Raw genomic sequence first — 23,725 nt, forward strand, 5'->3', positions numbered from 1 at the left:
AACGAATGGGTAGTGACCATACTTTAATGACTATAATTTTGCTGTTAAGATCAGAAATCGAAGTAATGAGCAACTTTCATAACTTTAAACATAAGTGTATGAAGTTATATTTTTAATATTTTTCAGTTAGTAGCGAATGTATAAGTATAAAATCTTTTTAAATAGGTCATAGCCCGAAGGCCTACGTCTTTCGTCACCATCTTCTTGACCACACGGGTTTCGCCACGTATCGGCACTTACAAATAAGTTGCATATCAGAGTTGGCCAACTTAATGTTAATAACGTCTGGTTTCTCGTTTCTGTCGCGGACATTTTTGTACCTAATTGTTGTAATTGGACGGCTGCGTAAGCGCAACCTCGTTTCTGCGTACGCTTAAAAGGTTGTTGAGGATTTTATTTAAATTTTAGTGTCAAATAATGTAGGTACAGACATCTCAGTGATAAGCTACATGTATAGGTAAAGAGATATAGGTATGTTTCCTATATTTGGAGCAGAATTAGGTAAATGGATTTTTCCGTATCTTACAAAATTCCGTGTTCGTAATTGACGATCGAATTTAAGATATTATAACGTGACTTTTGTGATGTGTGAATTGCTTTGTGATTTCTATAATTGGGATCACAATTACGCTAATTTACAAAGAAATTAAAAAGTACTTAATGCTCTGGTTGATATCAAACCATTCTGCTGTCTTTATCAACATAATAAATACATAAATTCCAACCTATGTATCATGTGTGAATCTTAACTAGGCCTAGCCTAGGTGTGGCTGAAACTAAGTTGGCTTAGTAACTTGGGAAAGTTTTAAATTTATTTTTGATAGTAATAGACTTTTATTAACACATCTTTCTCGTTCCCCCAAAGGTACCGCGGCTAATTAGAAGTTATTAATTAATTCAAATTGTGTCCAATTAATGGGCCCGTAAGAACCCTCATTGTTTAGGGTTCCTACACTATTTACATAGCCACTGACCGTGAATGTGAGGCGTGTGAATCCGCGTCGGCGAAGAATGCGCCCGGAAAAATCTAACAATCCGTAGGGTGCCCGTGATTTTGGCTCAAAAGGATTTTAGGATTCCCAATTTCTTTAAAAAGCAGGTTAATTCATATTTTTGTAGTTGTGAAATTTATATTGTTGTTTGAAAATGTTAACTGATAAGATATTATTTCTCATGATGCGGTGTATTAGTGGATTTGGTTTGAAAATGTGAAATAAGAAATAATATGACAGTGAATATCATAGTTAAGTGTATTTTAGAAGCAATATGTTTGTGAGAATTATTTAAAATCGGCATAAAACTAACCTACGCAAATCTATTGAGATACCTTCAGCAAAATAATATTTTCTTATAATAACGTCTCATGTCTATCTATCTTTAGCAACAAACAACACGTGTGTGATTATCGTATAAATTCAAAAATATCCCCATTTGACTACTAATTGGTGTGTTCATCACAATCTTCCCCCTTTGTTCTTGTAACTGTATTCTGTCTAACTGAGAATTAGTCATTGGTGCGTCTCCCATTTACATAGGCAGTGGCCGTGAATTTCTCGTGTGAACGACAGAGCGTTCACTCCGACTTGGCGCCAGGGCTGCCAACCGTAAATCTTATAGTTCTCACATGGTAATTTTTTGACTCGAGATAGCCTAAATCAAAATTTATTTACAGATTTAGTGGAAAAAGAAAAGAAAAACAGATAAACAGAGTTATTTACTATCGTTATTATATCACAAGTACGGATATTACTGAAAACGTAGGAAGACGTTCTGAAATCTATAATCTAAAATAAACTATTGGAACAAATACTCATTACTCACTGTATAAAATTTGCCATTTATCGACTGTTTAAAAATTCTTTAACCTCTTTTAGTTTCACTATATTTACAGTGATAACCCTATTTGACGCTGATAGCTAAATTGAATTAGAAACGGTACGGTTTGTCTGAATTTGTGTGAATGCTATTGGAGTTTTCACGATTGTAATTTTGCGGCTTTTTATTTTTTGTTTCGCAAATTAAGATTGACAATTTGCTCTTGGCTATACTTTTTATTATTCACTGGTGGGCTGCCGTCTCGTTACAGTCACTGACTGTAGAGTTTTGTAAAATTACACGAGATAAAATAATTCCAATTCGTCCATTGTAGTGTTGATAGTTGAGTAGTCTTAAAATGAAAGCTTTTTTTAATTGATTTGATTGCTTGGAGTTTGTTAATATCTATTACTTTGATATTCTTGGAGTGAAGGTATTCGTACTTCACTCTTAGCTTATCCAAATGTTTTATTGTTTTGTATGAAATAATGTAATAGATATGTGGTTTATTAACACAGATACTCTTGATTATTTATAACAGTGTTGAAATGTTCTTCTTGCAATTTATTTTAACGTGACATTATTTTTATCAAGTTACGTGTATTATATCTTCGTTTTCGTCCTTTTTCATCATTTATACGATTTATTAATTTCTTTTTTCGTTCCATTTTATCTCTCATTTGTATCGTGGTGCACATACCCCGAGGTTTTAAATCATTTTTTTGTTCTTTTGTATCCCTGATTTGTGGTATATCACGGAGCACCTACCCCGAGGTACGTTTTATTATTATTTTTGTTCTTTTTTATCCCTGATTTGTGGTGTATCGTGGAGCACCTACCCCGAGGTGCATTAGAAGCGGCGTCACGCTCGCGCGGCGCGTCCGCGGTATCAATGCGATCCATCGGCGTCGTTCGCACGCCATGCCATGTGAAGTGTCTATCGAGAATCATACTTTACGACCATTTTTATATATATAATTATATGTACAAATTGACCGTACAATCTGCATGCTTGGCCATTTGACCGTGTATATTTAATAGCTTCATTTGTGCGCGCAAAAAGATGATAGAGTTTTGAATTTGAAGGTAATTTGGTTTATCTTTAATTTCTAAATGCAGACAGATATTTTGATATTATAATTTAAACATTTGTCTTTTAAAATGTCATTCGTTTTTATAAATTCTCAATGAATTGCGTATGTTAGAGGCAAATCATGTTAAAATGTTTGACATTGCTGGTGTTGTGACGTGTGGTTTAAATTTAGAGCTGCGCGTGACCAGCACACTTGTTTTAAGGCAATAAAAATTCTGGTTTTGTCATACCTTTTGGTATTCCGCACAAGTGTTCCGCATCCGTATGCATTTTAGAATAAACCATGAAATTACGATTTTTGTTAAACACGCCTTTGTTATCAAAAATACTGCGACTATGAATTATTTTGAAAATAGTTGTATTTGCTAATAATATAGGAAGTTTAGATACTGATATTACAACGAATTTTCCGTAAATATAATGTCGGCATCAAACGTTCACGGAATATAAAGCATTCCTTAAAGTACGGAATTTCTATTATATTTAAACCCTTCAGGGTGTACCATAATTCTATAACGCTTTATTTTATATTAATCTACACTATTTCCTTAAATATCTAGGAGATATTAATAAATAATGTGAGCAAAGATTCATCAATTACAAAAAAAAAACATAACCTTCCATCTGGCACAGTCTGGTAAAAATAACATCTACAAAATCAGCCTTTACAATTAATTCTTAGTTAGGGCGTTGTTAAAAATATGGCAAACTTTAACTTGAAATATAGCCTTACGTTTAAACTAAGAACTGTCATTATAACGATACTTAACTACTCGTACCATGCATTACAACTCCAACTGGTCTATAGAAATCTTCATCCTATTTCTCAGAAGGTATTGTTACCTGAGCTACCCATAAGGGTTTTTTGTCCCATTTTTGTTTTGAAACAACGCTTTCATAGACACTCATCTTTTAAGATGGACTTTTATGGAGGCAACAACTTTTGAAGATCCTATATTTAATAGAGATAACCTTTTGTAAGACGTCCAGAACTTTCAATAAAAGATTCAGTGGAGAATTTACTGGAAGGAAACAAAGAAATGAAGAGGAAATTGAAAATTATCTGAATATTCAATGGAAAGAATTTGAATGGCTATTTTATATCTGAATAATGAAATATCCCGGAAAGTGTAGCCGAGATTTGAGCTTTGCGGAGTAGCTTTGAACTAAATCTTCACGTAAGACTTCATTGCGGGGTGAATTCAATTAGAACTAAGCTCTTTTTATTTTATAAGGCTGATTTTGTGACATAGATGACATACACAATGAGTATTATTTTTGCAACTGGAGTCATGTTAAGAGTGTATGCTAAGTTATACTTTATCCTTTGTAATTAGGACTTTGTACTATAGTTTAGAGGGCACAGACTTCGCTTCATGTCAGGAGGAGGATATAGATAAACTCATTTTAAATAATAATAATGTAAAATAGTCACGTGTCTTACATTTGTCACTATTTTCACATTAATGTAGATCAGTGTCTACCGTGACAGGTCATAATCTCTTTTTTTACTTATGGGGCCATTTAAATATGCAAATTGATACATTATTAAATTAAAATCTGCTATCCCGCTGGCCTTGACTTGCCGATTGCTTTTAGAATAATCACCCGCAATTTTTGGAATAACCTACTCTTATTAGTTCGCCCACAAAACACAGATTATATCACGGCCGGTGGTTATCAAATTATGGAGTTCGTTTTAATGTAAAGTGGTCTTTGTTTTGTGGCAATACAAATATTATTACAGTAGGCTCGTTACTATATGAAACTGTACTTTATTAATAAAAAGTTACACCTAGGATGAGCACTGGATTAAAATGACATTTCCATACTAAATGACAACTTAAGCCAGAGTTCAACTAGGGTGTAACTTTTATTATTAAGGGGGTCAGTGTTTATAAATCTATGCTTGTAATTCTTACTTATCTACACAAATTTACTTTGATGTATTCATAGGAGAGGTTTTTACAATAACAGCCTAATTATTTTGGCGAAAAGTTTTATCGATGTAGAGTCGTTTTTGGTTTGTTGTTAAATTACGAAATGAAACTTCTGAATCTACTTATTTTAGTGATGTAAATGAAGTGGCCGCTAGGATTATTTTAATATTAAAACACACAGTGAAATATTTGATTATTACGTATTAATCCGTTGACCTTTGCTGTGACGCATGTTAATGACGCTCTTCTTCAATGTGTAGGATTTACAATATTATCACTTCTAATACGATATAGTTAAAGCTATGGTGTCGTATTACTCTATGGGGTTTCCCTAATTTGTGCGAAGACCTCTCCAGAGCATTAATTAAAGATTTGTGTCGATTGCCGACACTTCGCAGGCTGAAAAAAGGTTTTGGGTATTAAGATAATAATGGGCAGAAAGGTTCTCGAGTGGCGACCACGGGCTGGAAGACGTAGCGTGGACAAGCCTCCTACTAGGTGGACCGACGATCTGGTAAAGGTCGCGGGAAGAGCCTGGATGTGGGCAGCGCAGGACCGTGCATTGTGGAAAACCTTGGAGGAGGCCTTTGTCCAGCAGTGGACGTCATTTGGCTGAAACGAACGAAGATAATAATCTTATAATGAAAAAATAATTGATGATTTAATCATTCTTACTCATATTATTAAGACGCAAGTCTTCCCAATATCTGTAGGCGATCGTGTGACTAACATTTTGATTCATGCACTAAGGCTCTCGCAAAAAACATGAGTCAATTTATTGAAAAACTATTTTTGTGACACGATAATCCATTTCCCAGAGGCGTTTTCTCGATCGAATTATTGGGATTTACTTAACGCCTATTCCTTGGAAATTATATTCCTTGCGGTATTTGACTTACATAAGAGGTTTCTAACTCGTCAAAGTGAATATTTTCCTTCTTAACTAAACGCTAGTTTCGTAAGACTCGCGCGCCGTGACTATCTGGCATCTACATACTTTGTTCGAAGCAAATTTTACGGGTGTGGGTTTTTCCTCAACTCTATTATACTCACGCATATTATTATAGAGTACTGACCGCTCTCATGTTGTATTTGAACTGCCAAGAAAGGTAAATTATTAAATATTGTAAAATACAGTATACTTGTGTCTATATTGGGCAAGAAAAGGTGTATTTATTTGGTTTATATAATATAGTAGGAAAGTTATACATTTAATAGTATTTTATGCTTCAGTTGATAAGAGATGATGTAAAGACCTTGAGATTTGCTTTGCATATTATGAATAAACACTTAATATACTTAATATATTATATTTATAAAGATGTTCGATTCGTTGTTTTTAAGATATAAAGAAAAAATTCTTAATAGTCACAAAACCGTATTATAGAAGTATTAGGTGGTGGGTACTGGCGTTCTTGATTGTTTATTCAAAATTATTTTCTGAAAAAGCATTAGTCTCACGGGTTAACACATTTCGTGTCGACAAGTTTTTGTGTCTGTGTTTGCAATGATGAATCGAGACAATTGCAGCCAATTAACAAATAACAATAACCCTTGATATAATTGAAATTCTTTAAAATGTATACCCCACTTTCCTTTAAATTACGTTGCCTGATATATACCATTACGAGTAGGTTAACTGACAGCATATCAGACTATAAACTTATGTTGCAAACTCAACCCTATTTTAACTACATAAAACCCCACAGTGTCAAGCTTGATGTGCTGGCGTCTACAATTCGGGTGTTTCTAACCAATGGCATTCGTGTATGCAAATGAGTTTACCTTGATTCGGTCAATTTCTCTGTTTAACGAGCCTAATGGTTCGTAAAGCCCAAGTATGGGTTTACAAATTAAAGACGGCGGTGTAGGCAGAATGATTGCTCGGGTATGGGAACCGCCATTTTCTATGAGCTCAACCGAAATGTTGGATGAATCACTGACGTGATTGATATACTGCTTTATAACTCGTTTTTACTTAGACCAAGCCTTAATAGTTTTACAAATCTAAAGTCACGAGTCATGACTCTACATAAAATCTAACTTCTGGATCGCTTGCTAATTGTATTCTTTCCCAGAACAAAAAATATTATAATTAAGGTTGATTGTGCATTTAATTCTGGATATATTCATGTAGAAAATTAATTAATTGAACTGGCCAACTGACCACTTCGATTTGTTTTTTATGGAAATGCCACGTTAAAACTGAAAAAACCAAATTGTTTTTACTGAAGTGAATATCCCATAAATTCACACTTGTTTGTTTTGCAGGCATAAAGATCATTTTCATGTGTAAAAAGTAATTAACTTTTTTCTTACAGTTAACGAGCAATTCACAAAATCTATTTTGCTATAAATATTTTTACACTTAACAAATTCCATTAACACTTCAATAAAACTATAGGCACTAATGATTTAGTATCAATTCCAATCCAATGAACCCTGGAATGAAATGAGCTTTTGCACACCGTTAAAGTTACACTCGATACTCAAGTAATTAATTTTATCGAAGATAAATTCAATTCCACCTTAAAATTGCTGGCAGATTTAATTAAGGAATCGAAGCCTCGTAGATTCAATATTACTTTCGCGCTAATGTCTTTAATAATTAAATATGAACTTGGCTGTGAAAATGAGAATTATTTGATTATCTTCACTCATTTGGACGAAATAACAATTTTCTTAAGCTTAGTGCTCAGCTGTGTAGACTTGTAAGGCCAAGAATACATGATGGAATACGAATATGTTGGGATGTGAATACGTTTGTAGTTTCAATGTATCAAAACTGTTATTTTCAAAATCAAAATTCAATCCGTTACACGTTTGAGGTTTTAATCTGAATTCTCAAGTAAATCTCTACTTCGTGGAAATGAGTCTATTACGCGTGTGATATTTTTGTTTTTTTCGGTTACGTTGGTTTTGATACCAATTCCGTATTATTCCATTTTGATTCCTGATTTTGTTAAGATTGTATTCCGATCCCAATCTCTACATACCACCGACCTCTTTATGTCTTCATTAATAATTCTATGCAAAGTAACCACAATTCGGGTGTTCGGGACCCTTCTGTCCGTTTCGAGCAATTAATCTGGAGACCGACCGGATCGCAGGTACGTCGGCAGGTAAGCCGTGCGTACGCGCCACCTGTCGCACGAGCTGACCTGGCCCGGACCCGCACCCCTCGGGGGCCCTGCATTCAGGGACCCGCGGGGGGCAGGGCAGGCGCAACCAAACCGGCCAGTCTTGTGCAGCCACCTGTGAGGGAAACACGACTCGTAGTGTATTGATAAAGTGCGTTATTGTGTCGAGACGATCTCAGGTATGTCTTTCTTTTTTTTCCGTTTTTAAAGTGCCAGCCAGTGTCTGTCTGTAGTATGGTTTTTAGGACCAAATAAGGTTTTCCTTTGTCTTTTCGAATTCAAAAAGACGCTCGTACAGCGATGAAAACGGTATTTATTCTTTAACGTAATATTCATCATCTTGTAGCATAAAATCATTAAGGTTTCAGGCCATGGATCCATAATGACAATGCCATCTCGTATAAATGCTTAGATATACATTAAGAAGCATTATGGATTCATTATTCGTCCGTTTTTGCACGTGTGATTTCATTCACCTGTCGCTCCCTCCGCTGAGCACCTGTGGCCATTATGTCTTTGTCAAAAATTCTCTTTGTGCCATTCAGAGAAAAGCATCCACGCTTTCAAAACCTCTAAAATAAAACCACCAATTTACAACCACGACGATCCATCTCCGGAGACGGGGAACAAAAAGCAGCATTATCATAATTCAGAAATTCTAATTACCACGGTAATTATGTTGTTCAAAGAGCGCACGCGGGAAACGTAATGGCCGCTAGTAATAACAACGTTGCAATAGTGCCGCGTAATGAATGAATCGATTATAATGTGAGGATGAATGAGCCGATCGGTGCTAATGTGCGCAATCGATGAAATTACTCGACTACCGCATTATAGAGTCATTCGATTCAGAACGCAATCACGTGCTCTACCGGGAACGGCTCGATCGAGAATACAAAAGGACAATGTTCGTTCTCCATACATTGTTCGCCTAAAGAACCAACAATTTTGACATATTACTACCCGAAAGCGAAATAATACGATTCTGTGTGTAAGAACAATGATTCCTGATGGACACTTGCCATAAAATTAATGATTAAGAATATTAAATCACAGCGATTTTATAATATGTCGTTTATGACAACATGGCGTCTAATGTATTGTGTGAATGTATGAACACCGATTCGCGAAAAATGTTTTGTATTGTCGTCACGCCGAGTCGCAGCCAAATAGTATAAAATAATAGAACAAGTTTTAGAAATACAACTCGGCATTCCACTTTTACAATATGCCCACGTAAATAAACAACATGAATCGTAGGTTGTTTCCACCCTTGTCATCTGACACATGAAATAAACTCCTATTGTATTATAGATATCGAAGCCGAATCGTATATAATAATAGAATGGGTTTTGGAGATCACTCGGGGTTCCACTTTTATAAAATACCTACATATTACATAAAAATACCACGAATCATGAGTTTTCTTTTCACCATTTACATCTGACACGAGATAACAAACTCCTATCTCCATGACTACCATCGTAGTCTATGCCAAAGACTACAATATTTTAAGCAAGAAGTTTCAAACCTTAGCGGCTACGGTAACCCCTGGGCCACATACATCATGATAACATTCGGTCGACACCGGAACGAAGTCTTGCGATTATGCAAAAAAGCATCGTATTCTAGTGCGGCTATATCACGTTCAACCGGGGTTTTAATTCGACTAAAGTCCTGACTAAAGACTGGAAGAAAATACGCCGCATTGTATGAGCACTTCGTGTTCGTTAAAGCGGCTTCAGATCTAGAGCCCACATAGTTTTCTTTCCAATAATATCCGCAAGTAGCGCTGCATGATCTTTACAACAAAAACGGCAATAGTTTGGCACGGTATTATACACGTTCGAAGATTTGTCATTTTCATTCATTTCTTCATCATCATCATCATTTCAGCCACAGGACGTCCACTACTGAACATAGGCCTCCCCCAATGACTTCCACATCGCACGGTTGGTAGCGGCCTGCATCCAGCGCCTTCCCGCTACCTTTATCAGGTCGTCGGTCCACCTTGTGGTGGGTTGACATTGCAGAATATGACTTTTGATAGGTTCATCATAGAATTCGGCGGGGATATCCTCACGGAGGAAGTTCGTAAAAGGGCGGAACAAGATCTTATAATAATGCAAGGCCGAAGCTGTTACGCGCGTGCTCCTACGTGTAATCCGGCGAGTATGCAATAAATAGTAATGTCTGGTAAATAGTGGTAATACGTATCGTTCGTTCGTTCGTTTCAGCCGAAAAGACGTCCACTGCTGGACAAAGGCCTCCCCCAAGGATTTCCACGAAGACCGATCCTGCACCGCTCGCATACAGGCACCTCCCGCGACCTTCACCAGATCGTCGGTCCACCTAGTGGGAGGCCTGCCCACGCTAAGTCTTTCGGCTCGTGGTCGCCACTCAAGAACTTTCCTGCCCCAGCGGCCATCAGCTCTACGAGCTATGTGCCCCGCCCCGTCTATGTCTGTATGCGCTACGATTACAGGTATCATTTTGCATAGTCGCAAGACTTCACTCCGCTGCTGTCAAATCAATGTCGCATAATGTTATCGCAATGTGTGTGGCCCTTGGCCAAATCACAGAAGCCTATGCGAAGAAAGAGCACTTGAATGACAATAAAAATCAGGGTTACCATTTTATAAGATTTCCTCACTATTGAGGGTAACAAAGTAACATTAATAATCTAGCCATTAATTACATTTATTACCTATACGAGAAAGTAAAGCAACATGCGGTTTTATTTTAATTTGTAAAATATTAAACCCCTCATATTTGTAACAGTTTGTTCCAAGTTTAGTTTTACTGTTTTGTTAACAGTATTGCTGTTTCAGCTGTCACTGTGAAGCTTTGGGAAAATAAATAAATAGAAAAAATATTAACATAAATATTTATTTAAGTTTTTATGTTCATTATCATAATATGCCAATTTAAGTTACACTGTGTGACAGTCTTTGACACTAAACAAACTCTTCAGCTTAATAATACCTACCTACAGGGCGTTTTTATAGTTACTCTTGCTGATGAAACAAGAAGGGTTGATTCTACTACTGAAATACAACTACTTTTCTTACAGGACCAATATCAAATTCTCAAAAAAATTCACATCCTCGTGATGGTGATAATTTCTATGGAGAGGTTTTTTTTATATTCGGTCTCTTGGGATAAGTTATTCCATTTGAGCAGTAGAATTAATCCTTTTTATTCGATCACATATAAAAACAACACAAGTGTTTAGGAAAACTTCTTCTTTGGTATGGTATCACTACGGAGTTATAATGTCGGCAACTCTGTATCACTGACTTGTAACTTTCAAACAGCATGAATAATAAGGGCACCACATTGGTTTTCTTTCTGAAAAAAGGCTTTCAGTTTTAGTACTAACCCTTTAGCACTATTTCATTGAAATAAAAATACAATAAACGCACAGAAGACTGAAATTGAGTCAACTGACGTGACATTTATAATTTGTTGACATTATGACAGTTTGACAAGACTAGGGATTGAAAAAGTTTTAATTGAAAAAGTAAAATGACAATTTATTAAAACGATTCACATGGATATAATCGATTAAAAATATTTATAAAATGTTCTGATACTTGCCTGTAGCGATTATCCAATCCTGGTTTCTACTGAAAAACTACCTCGTGGCAAGATTTTAATAAAATAATAAAATCTTTATCTTCTCTTTCACAATCTATAAAAGTTCATTTGGTCTATTATTATACATGTGCTATGAATGAGGGTTTTCGCGATTGAAAAATCCGCGAGATGGCAATACGTAGACGCGAGGTCCAAATGCTGCATGATTGGTGGATATCTGTCAATGTCATGTCAAAAATAACCAATCATGCAGCATTTGGACCTCACGTCTACGTATTGCCATCTGGCGGATTTTTCAATCGCGAAAACCCTCATTGGCATAGATTATGAGAGACTGGCAACTATACTAGGTTGATATCTGGTGATCCGTCTGCTCATTTGCCTCCTGTCACATAAAAAAAAAAAAATATGTTTCTCACACTTCAACTGGCATTGGATTCAACATCGGATTCTGACACTTTTACAGTTATGATACCATGAATATCAGTTTATGGTCCTAATTATTTTTATTTTATTTACGACCTTCGACCAGTTGGACACTTTAGATATCTTCTTGTAATAGTGTCAAACTGTCAATATCTTTTTAGCTTTTAACGCAAATCTAGTCTTCAAAGCAGTTTAATCGATTTATTTTATTTTCAAAATCGATATTTTATTGTCTATGATGGCCGCAGGAACATCACTATACATGGACTCCCAGCAATAAAGTACGGTAATGCCTCGTACAGATTTTATCGGCAAAAATTATGGAACTTGATAGGTTTTAGACCATGCCACGCACCAAAACGTCCGGAAGTTGTAATAGTATTATAGAATAAACGTTAAAAGACTTATTTATTTAATTTTTCAATGCTTAAGTGTCCATTAGAATGAAAGGGTGCTTAATGTATTAAAAAAAATAGAAAATAATTATGATGGGTTAATGTTTTTGGGCGGTTTTTTAGGCGGTTTCTGACAATGTCCTTTGTTGCACTATACGGAATTTAAAATATAACAAAACCGTGGATTCGAATTTCAAGTTTGCAGGTGCATTGTTTGCAAGAGATTTGCTACAATTTCTCTGTTTAGTCTGCTTGCGATTGTAACAAATAACACGTGCGGGGTTAATGTATTAAGTTCAGTGTTTTGGGAGTTCAAGTTTTGGAAATAAAACTTGTGTTTTATGTCGATTAGACTAAACATGTTAACGAGAGAATACCTTAGTGTACTCAGATGTAATTTACTTTTTATATCGTTAATGCCAAATGGATTCCCCGAAGAGGGGTCTCGTACAAAAGTTGCTTTGATATTTCCGCACTTAAACTTCTGTCTACTACCAGTGACCTTAATTGCTTTATATTCCCCTTTTTAGTCTTAATAATCTAATCTTTTCATCCTCACCGATCAAATAGGCCATCAATCGTTTTTGCTCCATACAGGGCTTCACAATGCCTTCCTTTAACGCGTTTTAACCGAAATCGAGTGTCGAAGGGACGCTTTGATCTTAGGTTAGGGACGAAGGAGTAATATGGTGTCATGGGTAGCTATCATGACCACAAAGTATTCGTTATAAAAGACTGGTCAGGTACATAATATTTGAAAATTAAGAATAATTATCCTGCTTTCGCCTCCGAGATTTATTTTACCGTGTAGTACCCCTGTACGACAAGCCAATCCGCACACAATATTCAGCGTAGTAGTAGTAAAAAACAAAAGAGCGGGCAACCCCACCCCTACCACGCTGTGGGCTCGGTGTCCGAGCGGTCTCATTCCTTTGTGCGCACGCGCAACGACCGCACGCAGTATAAGAAAAATGCTTAAGTGACGTCACCAGGACGTTTTTACCGACAAAAAACGTAATTATTTTAAGTTGTGCAGTGTAGTGACGAGAATTAGACCCAACACAAGGTTGGTTGTAACAACTATTTTGTGTAAGTGCTCGTACATTTTTATTATAAGCGTTGTGACACGACGCGTAACTTTGACCCATTTTTAGCTCCAAGTTAACGCGCGATGTTAACCAGTAGCCATTTTTTGCTCCGAGGTAATGCGAGATGTTACCCAGTAGCCATTCTTTTGCTCCGAGGTAATGCGAGATGTTACCCAGTAGCCATTTTTTTCTCCGAGGTAATGCGAGATGTTACCCAGTAGCCATTTTCTGCTCTAGCGAGTTAATACGAGATATTAACCAGCAACCACTTTATATTCGGTCATTTTTGCGGGTCATTTTTTAACCAGTAGCGTTAATACAAGATATTAACCAGCAGCCACTTTATGTTCGGTTATTTTTTAACCAGTAGCCGTTTTTTTTGCTCTAGCGAGTAAAAACGAGATATTAACTACCGAGATAGCCAGGTATTGTAATATTATTCACTTTTACGAGTTAAGTATCTTCTTTTCGGCCATTTTTAAAAGCCGTAAAAACAGAACATAATGAGCTCATACAGAAAAATGTTGCGTTTCTACGAAACTACCCACATTAAGAGCTTGCCTTCTTGGCCTTACACCTTATGAACCATCAACCGTCTTGGAGCATGATGACCCGGCGCCGCGGACGCACTCGCCCCAGTCGAGCCTCCGCCTGCTTTTATAACGACCGATGACCCTGTGGCCATACACATTGTTCAATGCTACAAAGGGTAACTGAATAATTTTGTTGTTTCGTATTTTTATACATTACACCAATCGATATTGGTCTAAATACAAAGGCTAGTAAGAAAGAAATAAGTATCAGATCAAAATTCAAAGTGCATTTATGTAGATTCATTACTTGCTATTATAAGGTCAGAATAAAAGATCCTAAATAAACCTTAGGCCGGTTTGTTGACCGAACCGAGTCGAAGTGGAAATAAATGCCTACTTTATATATGAAGTATGACAATATGTCGTGTTTTCTATGCAACGACTCATATTAACTGACATTGTGATTGTGAGTACTTATCAGTCTCACATTTTTTTTGTTGGAAACTTACAAAGATCTTTCTACATTTCCGGTCGGTCGACCAATTACATCGACGGTCGACAACTATAACTCATTATAATCCTCTAAAACGGGAAAAGAGGTATTTATTTGATATGACAACTAATCCAGGCTGCTGCACTGAATATATAATTTAAGCTTTAGCCGTTCGCATAACTGTGTGAATCGAGGCTTTATACAGAGGCCGTACCGACAAGCTACGCCCTGCTGTATGGTATGATGGGCTAAGACCTATCACCCGCCCGCGGCGCAACCACGCCGCCTTCCACAAGCGCAGGCGCCTTTATTTACGCCGCAGCGCCGCGCCGCCGCCGCCGCATGCCCAGCGCTGCCAGCGCAACGCGGGAAGCGCCATTAAAGACCGACCAGAACACCAAGGTAACCCGCGTCCCTAGACGACGCACCATCTATGTACAGGTATGTGCTGGCCGCTTAAAATATTTTTATTTTAAATGCAATGTACATATTATCCGGTTACAGAATTTATTGTACCGAGATACCTATTCGATTCCCGAATCGAACCCAGATGATTTTTTTCATAATCATCATAACCATGCGAGTAAACATAATTAATTATACAAACAAATAATTATACACGTCGGCGCAGAGACGTTGATATTAAGAATATTCTTAATCGCATCCGTCGACACGAGTACATTCTGAGATTACCCACTTGTTAAAAAAAAAAAAAAAAAAAAAAAAAAAAAAAAAAAAATGTTCCTTGATGGTGGACTTAGATAGCGTTTATATAAGATGCTAAACAAAGTTTCTGTGGTTTAAGCACTTCAAAAGGGATGATATTTTAACCGCAATTAAACTTTTAACAAAAGATTCATTTATGGTTTAAAGAAACTTATTAATATAATATGTTTATTACATAAACACGATAGCCATTGAAAAGCAAATAGAATTATGGTCTTATTTTAACGGATGTTTGTTTTGTATCTGAACAAACAGGCAACATTTTTGTTTGTCTCTTTGCGGCCTTGCTTTAGCCCTGATATTTTTACAAAGTTTATTTTTTATTCATGACGTCTCACCAGCTTGTATCTATAAATAATAGATAAAATCTAAGAGCTTCCTTAAACTGTATCGGTATCGGTACATAAGATGATGTCATTTTTTCTTGTATTGGAAAAACATTATTATGTAGGTTTGTACCTACTAATCAATGTATGATTAATGCTAATAATACTATTGATAGTCTTACAAAGTAAGGCTTCATCATCATTATTATTATTTATTTACTAAAAAAAAAAAAAAAAAAAAGGTCAGTTTTAACTCCATGTACTGTTTTACAATTGGTTCGTATAAATTATTTATGTATAACGTTAGAATTCTCATAAGAAGAGATGCGACATCATGAAATACATTGAATCATTTCTTATCTTGCTAAATCTTTTAGACAAGCAAAGTATCTAATTATGCGTTAAAGCGATAATAACTATGTCTTTATAAATATAACACAATAATAATTACATTGTAATCAATGTAATAGAAAATTATTGACGCATCAAAAAAGAAATCGGGCCGCTTGTAATAACAACCGGACTAGTGGACTTTGGTCAGTCAAAGAACGAATCAACCACATAAAATAAACTATGTATTATGTAGGTACCTACCAGTACTACCACTACTTGTAACCTTCAATTTAGATTAAGGACATTTTTTAATAATACCAAAAAATAATGCGATATTATTTTACGAATCGATAACGCTGCCACAAACTCATAATAATGAATGAGTCTTTCTTCCCTTTCTATAAAGTATAAATTGAGAATTAGTATTTTGTTATTTTTTCTTAACATGATTATAAAAATTCAATCATCACAGTCATAATACTGAAGCTGACTGAATCAAGGTGTCTGAATAAAGACACGGAGTAGGAGCTTGGTTTAATATTGTCTCAGAAAATGTTAGACGCTTTGGTTTCAGTACATGACATAAAACTATTTTTTGTTTCTTGAACTTTGTTTGATATTTAGTCATAATTCATATTTTATCGTCTGGCGTAGAGATTTCTACACGATTAACATGAATTAATTCCAATTAATTCGCCTTAGAATGGCGACCATTTTTTTTTAGACGTTAATACGTTTTTTCACTAAAAATAAATAAATAAAAAATAAAAATAAAATAGAATGCCGGGGCAACAGGTACATCAGTAGTACCATATTGCCCATTTAAGCTTACCTTTCCTTGGCAGTGAGTTTTGTATTTGGCAGTCGTTGATCAAACAAAACGTACCAGACTCCGCTATACACTCCGCAAATAATAAATAAATTTTAATATCCTTCTTTCGACATTTTACACTACGCTCCTAGTCCCAAACTGAGCAAAGCTATGGGTCCTAGACAACGGATATAAACATACTTAAATACCGTTTTTATATACATAAGTACATATTATACATAGTAACACCTAGACCCATCACAGAAATTAAAATGTATCAATTCAATTTCTGCCCGGCCGGGGATCGAACCCGGGACCTCTCGGCATAGTAGTCCGTTTCGAAACCACTACACCAAATGACTGACAAATAAATATTTTTACAATGCTCAATTACATCATTGTACCTACCTTACTCTATTTTCTTAGCATATTCTAAAGTCGGGTGCATCCTATAATAACATTAAATAACCACCGCTTAGCAATATCGTTAGTGAAATCATATAATTTATTGAAATATATAATTATTTAAATAAATATTATAATTTATAGGTCAGGTTTCAAGAATCAAAAGATTGCTATTAAATAGTGCTATTAAATAGAAACCAAACTTTTTCCTCGCAACAGTGTTACTTGGAATCCAAATTAATACTGTTTTGGAATACTGGTCAAACTGTATCCAAATAAATTAATAAGTTTTAATTAACCACATTATTTATTTATTTAATTAAAATGCAAGTGAGCTTATGTTTTACAACAATCAGAGTGTTAGCCTTGCAGTCACTGTGATCGATTCGGTGTTAACCACTACCGTCGTCAAGCTCAGTTCTGAGATGAAACTGGATAAATATAGGAAAGGAGGGTCGACACGAGGGCGTTCGGCCCACACAGCACGCGACACGCGGCAGTATGGCCTGCGGTTTGCGCCGCTGTCAACGTTGACACAATTAGCCAGTGTGCTGGATAGACAGGATGCTCTGTCAACTGTCTTGGCAACTTTTTACAATCAGTAGTCGTACTTAACAGTTAATAGAAGTACAAATAAATGTATATAATAATACTCTATAATGAACAAAATCTTGTTGAGACCGTGATACTTGTTATTGTTATGAATAAGTGATGCAATACGATTATAATACAAAAATATTGCTTTATTATGTATTTAGTACATTGACATTTACTCTCTTAACCATTTAACATGGACATTGATCCATGCTCTAAACATCTACACGGTAAAATAAATCTCGGAGGCGAAAGCAGGATAATTAGATGATCAAACGAACTTACCAAGTGAAGTTCGATCTGAATTATCCTGTTTTCGCCGAAGAGATTTAAGGTCCCTCCCAACCCGAAGATTTCTATATCTTCTTCCCTGGAGGTAAACGTCAATGTCATCTCTTCTCTAAATATAATGAGACCGCTCGGACACCGAGCCCACAGCGTGGTAGGGGTGGGGTTGCCCGCTCTTTTGTTTTTTACTACTACTACGCTGAATATTGTGTGCGGATTGGCTTGTCGTACAGGGGTACTACACGGTAAAATAAATCTCTTCGGCGAAAACAGGATAATTCAGATCGAACTTCACTTGGTAAGTTCGTTTGATCATCTAATAATATGGAACTGGCCAGGTGTTTGAATCGTGTTTAGAATATTAACAAAAGTTTGTTCATGCGATTTTGTCTTATAAAGAAAAAATATCACTCATTGGATGAAGCCAACAAAAGCTTGTCTTTTAAAAGGCATCTTCAATATTTTAGTAGGTACCTACATATTATAAAGTATAACGACATGGAGCATTCTTTTTGCAACAAAGAAGACAATATAGAATCTTTGGTCACAATACTTATGAAGTATCGTATCCTATGTCCCACTTGTTACAAAAACTGAGGGTAAGTTAGTTTCGAAGGTGGCTCTACCTTCATCCTTGGAGGACGCGGATATCACAAAGAGCTTACTCAACCGCCCGGCATTGTTTCCCAGACAATGCGATCAGAAATGAATTGTGCGTTTGTAGTGGCGCCAAATAGAGTGATACTAGCTTTTTGTCTGCCGTCACGCTTTCGTGCCTGTCCAATCATATAACAGAGGAAGATAGTTCCTTTTCAACATCGTATTATTTTTGTTCATAACTTCTTTGTTGTTTTGTTGGGGATTCCACGAAATATCAAGTGTTTTTGTATGTCGAGTGCTTAACTTATTGTTTAAATTAAAGATACTTCACAAAATGTGTCCTTTATTTCATTGTCCGGATTCGGGGTTTATTTTGGTTACAATCTGTTCTTCTTGCTCCAGCTTATATTTACATTTGATTTCATCAATGTTTGTAAAGCATATGTATTTATGCACATAAATTACAAATTAAAAGTTGCAAACTTCGTCTCCCATCTTCGTAATTCAAAAGGCTTCGACGAATGCGCATGACTTCATTCCGTTGCGAAACGCGTCAAATTATTTCTTGCGGCAACATATAAAGCGGTGGTAATTTTAAGTGCTTTTAGTTCTAGAACAGGCAGCCCAGAAAGGCAACACGCGGCGGGCTTGTTCGATTGAATAAGCTATTACAGGATTTTCTGCAGCAATTACTATGCCCGTATAAGGTGCGACCGCGGGAGCTTGCGCAGTGTCCGATGTCTCGTTTTATTTGGACGCATTGTTCGAGACAGAGAATGGAGTGTAATTGGCTTGGGCACAGGATAGCAACAGATATAATAAGAGAATGTGCACACACACCTTTCTCACTCCTCAACATCGCACAGTGGCTTTCAGGGGATCCTTTAGATTCGCAGCCACGCGGTGCTGGAATGACCTACCACCGCCAATGCGCGCCCTGAAAATTAAGAGTACATTAAGAAACAAGCTTAAAACCTACATAATAGAGATACAGAAGTCAAATGGTCAAAATGTACTCACGTCTAGGTTATGCGCGACACGTGTATGAACATTGTAATTCCAACACCGACGGAGGCCCTGAATGCTTACGCGGCGAGGGGAGAACGTTCGGTGCCCCTGTCCCATGACGTTTTATGCTCCAAACTTTTTGCCACGTCACTTTCCATCTGCGTGGCAGCGCATGCTCATGCACATATTTTTTATTTATTGCAAAACTAAAAATCACCCACTCAAACGGCAGTAAAAATAAAATGTTGACACTTGACGGATGAATGATTGACATGACTGATTGACTTTTTTTTTTTTTTTCTTTTTCTCCCAATTTTTAATTTTATTTCAGGACTGTGACTTATAGCCACGGCATGTTGCTTTTGATCTCCGAATTAAAGTGAAGTTGTACCTCCGTGTTGTTTTTTATTAGTTTTTTAAATAATGTAATTTAAGTTTTAGCGTAGTACCTACTTGTTATTATTCTGTGGTTTTAGTATTTGAATTGATGGTGGCGCCCTCTTGCAAATGTCAAAACAACTTCTTCTTTGTTGATGGCGGTGAACTTGTGCATTTTCGCCAATTTTGCTAAAACCCGTATGTGATGGTGGCGCCCTCTATTTACTTTTTTTTTTCTTTTAATATTGTATTTTTTTTTTGTTTTTTCTCTTTTATTTGTTTTTTGTGTATTGTCTCATCTCATATTATTTTGTTTCCAGCTCTCTCCAAAAATGGTCACCGCAGAATAACAGCGTCGTGTTCTGGTTTTATTTACCACTCCAGAGCATGACACATGCTGAGCGGTGGCCAATTTTGGTTCTAACTTAAACTTGTTTTTGTTATCTCATTCTGTGTGTTATATTTTTTAAGTTTGAACCAAATAAATGTTTTTCTTTCTTTCTTTCTTTCTAGTTGCCGATATTATTAGCGATAGTCGATTATGCATTCCATGTTGACAAAGAACACATTTTAGAATCAACCTGTTTTTAGTATTTACTATGCTAACATGCTAATACTGTGTTAATACGATGCATTGCGTTGAAATTGATTGTGTCTTCTCTTGCGCAGTTCGTTGTCGCCGTGTCGAATATTCACGGGGAACAAGTTTTTATAACAAGAAGCTAGAACAAAATCGACAAGGTTTTATGTTTTGACTCTTGATAGCAAGCTTGATAGAAAGAGTCGAAGTTGATTAAAGATAGCATTGCTTAGCTACGTTTCCAAGTTTCGTACAAAAAGTTAATGTGACTCTACATACTCGTAAAAAAAATAATGTTAAAATCATAAGAACTCTAATTTCAGTAGCTTATAAAGTTGATTTTCCAGTAAAGCTTTAGTGATTGGCCATCAGAAATTCCTTTTCAAGTCTATCATAGGGTCAGAAAGTTCGTTAGCAGGACGTCACGCACGCTATCGGGCGACGTTTCGTCCTTCGGCACGCGTGAACGAACTACACAAGCGCGCTTCAATTGGATTCCGTATTAGTATTCATATGTAAACGTTTGAATAAAGTGTTGTACCTAGTCGGAATCGCCTTGTGTGGACGTGATGTGAACGGACGCTAAGTTCGGTAGGGATGACCAGTGCCAAGAAATCAAGGCAGTTCAATTCTTTGTTTTAATTATTTCAATTCCGAGACCTTTTGGGTAGGGTCAGGGAGGCAACAGTGACTCACTTTTTTTTCGAAGCTTAATAAAAATAGATATCGCTTTAATATTGGCCTAAAATTTGCTCACATTTTAGATACACTATTGAACTGTAACTGAGCACTCATGATTCTACATTATTTACTACTTATGTCAAAGTAGGAACCTAAAACAAAAAAATGATAATTGAGCCACTGTGGACTACTAGGTGTACACACTGACTCACTACCGTGGTACACAGTATTAACGTGGTACGGCAGTATTTATATGAAAAGAAAATGCCCATTCCGCGTAGTTTTTTATTAGAAATAATAACAAAACTGCACAAGCTATTCTTATTATAATCAACAATTCAACACGACTCTTAGTACTTTTATTGCTACCTATAAGATCTTAAGTCATCTCAATCTCTTCGTTATTTATTTCTTCCCTATTTTTCTGTCGGTTTTTTTCCGTGGCATTCTGTAAATAAAAAAACAAAATTCGATTTAAAGTTAGAAAAATATTGAATTCCTATAAACTACAAAAGTATTAAAGTTGAGTCACTGTGTACTTCTACGCCATTTTGTAAATATTTGATCAAAAAAACCAAGATGTAAAACAAATAAGTCAAAATTCGGATTAAAGACAATTGATACAAGACCTACTATCCGATAAATATAACGGCTATTACCTATAGCAACAAACAAAGATATGAAAACAATCGAAACTCACCTTAGAATGTAATTTAGTGGGCGCGAAAACAAAAAACATTCCCTCACCCTTCCGCACGGCACTTGACCGGCGAGCAAACTGGTTTAAACGTGTTCGGGTACCAAGACCTTTGAATCGGTAAAAGAGACAAATATATATTCCTATGCCTTCAGGTCGAAACATGACTGAGCCACTGTAGCCGACCGAGTCACTGTTGCCTCCATGACCCTACATAATGAATTTTAAGTAAAATTGGTACAGGAAAAGCTGTTTCCGGAGACCTTTTAACTAATCTATTTGTAGATCCTTATTCATTTAATTTAAAATCCTGACTGCTATATTCTCTTAAACGAAGAATTAATTTATAGGAAGAGATTTCTTAAAAAATAAGTTGTATTGGTTAAGTCTTATGATCTGAAATATTAAACGCAATCGATATTTCGATTGGATCAGCCAGCCCTACGCTAACTGAATCATAGCTCCGCATTGGCGAACTAAACTAAATTCAAGTTTTTGGGAACGGCACGAGTGACGCGCATACATAATGATGTGCATTTGATTCTTTATAATCCAATTTAATTTTGATCTTGTGTTTGATTTTTGGAATGTAACAGATAAAAGACTTGTTATACAAGTCGGCAAACTCAGAATAATTGTTGTTGTTTGTCAAAGTGCTTTGATTTTGATAGCTTTTTAAGCTCTATCAACTGATTGGTTTTCTATCTTTTTATGTACAATGTCCTTTCAACGTTATCCCTTTCATTTCTGTAAAAAGCTTCGATTCGATTCCGAACTTTCTGATATTAATAAAATAAGTAATAAAGTGGCTTCAATATTGTATTGTCCGTTCAACGTTCAATTTAAAGTTGCAGAGCTTTGAAGTGGTGGAGCTGAAAAGTTGTTGAATCGTGATTGGATACTTGTTTCGAACAGTTGGTCATTAAAAGTTTGTAATAAAAGCACAAAATTTAAAAAAGGTTCGTTACGATTGTATTCACGAGTACTTCAGCTTAAAATGCCTTTTAATGGGGAAGATAGTAGAAATGTTTTTGCTTGACAACAAGAAGAACCTAGGTTCAAGTTCTTGTCCTAAGGGCAAGGATTCCAGTCATGCGCGCGCGCCATTTGTATGTTCGCCGCGAACAGCCAACGTTCGCTGGCGCCGTGGAAATTCCTACCCAATACTGGGAATAGCCAATAGGTTTGTATGGGCAGTGTATGTATAGTGACGTCATAAGGCAGCAGGAATTCGAAGTGACATGACCATGTCGTTGAGCTCGAACTTGACTACTTATGTGGTCATTGTACGGTAAAGTAGACCGCAAAATCGTAGTTAACCTAAAATTCTAGGTAATCAAGATGATTCGGTGTTTTAATTGATTAGATTTTAAAATAAATAATGTCGAATGGCAAAGAAACTTCGTCAGTCATTAGTAAGAAACTCTAATATTCGATTATTGCATTCTTTCATTGAATAGTTATTTGAGATATCTGATTTATTCGCAATTACAAGGCGACGCTTTGTAAAAATGGCGATTGATATGAGAACAATAGTTCTTTACTCTGTTCCTGCTAGTTTAGTCTAGCGCGTGTTTAACGATATTGATAACGATTGGTGAACTGATAAATTAAAAAGCAATTCTGTAGTACTTAATTGATTGTAAATATCTAAGTATAGTGCCGATTTTCTTCTAATGCAGAACAAGACAGGTTTTTGACCGCAATCACACCTGATGTTAAGTGACAAACAAAATATACCTACATTTTGGTGACAAAGAAAAACAAATGCAAAA

The 23,725-nt window shown here is 36.1% G+C and overlaps 1 long non-coding RNA gene across 1 annotated transcript; it reads right to left on the minus strand.

The window, feature by feature from the left end:
• Positions 1 to 21,524: 21,524 nt before the first annotated feature.
• LOC135074878 (uncharacterized) lies at positions 21,525 to 22,158 on the minus strand. The gene is made up of 2 exons (XR_010257895.1): positions 21,954 to 22,158; positions 21,525 to 21,701 (listed from the first exon to the last, which is right to left on the minus strand). It is a non-coding gene; the product is annotated as an uncharacterized LOC135074878 (long non-coding RNA).
• Between the last annotated feature and the right edge of the window lie 1,567 nt (positions 22,159 to 23,725).

Source organism: Ostrinia nubilalis, chromosome 1 (genome assembly GCF_963855985.1).
Source record: "Ostrinia nubilalis chromosome 1, ilOstNubi1.1, whole genome shotgun sequence".
Lineage (NCBI taxonomy): Eukaryota > Metazoa > Arthropoda > Insecta > Lepidoptera > Crambidae > Ostrinia > Ostrinia nubilalis.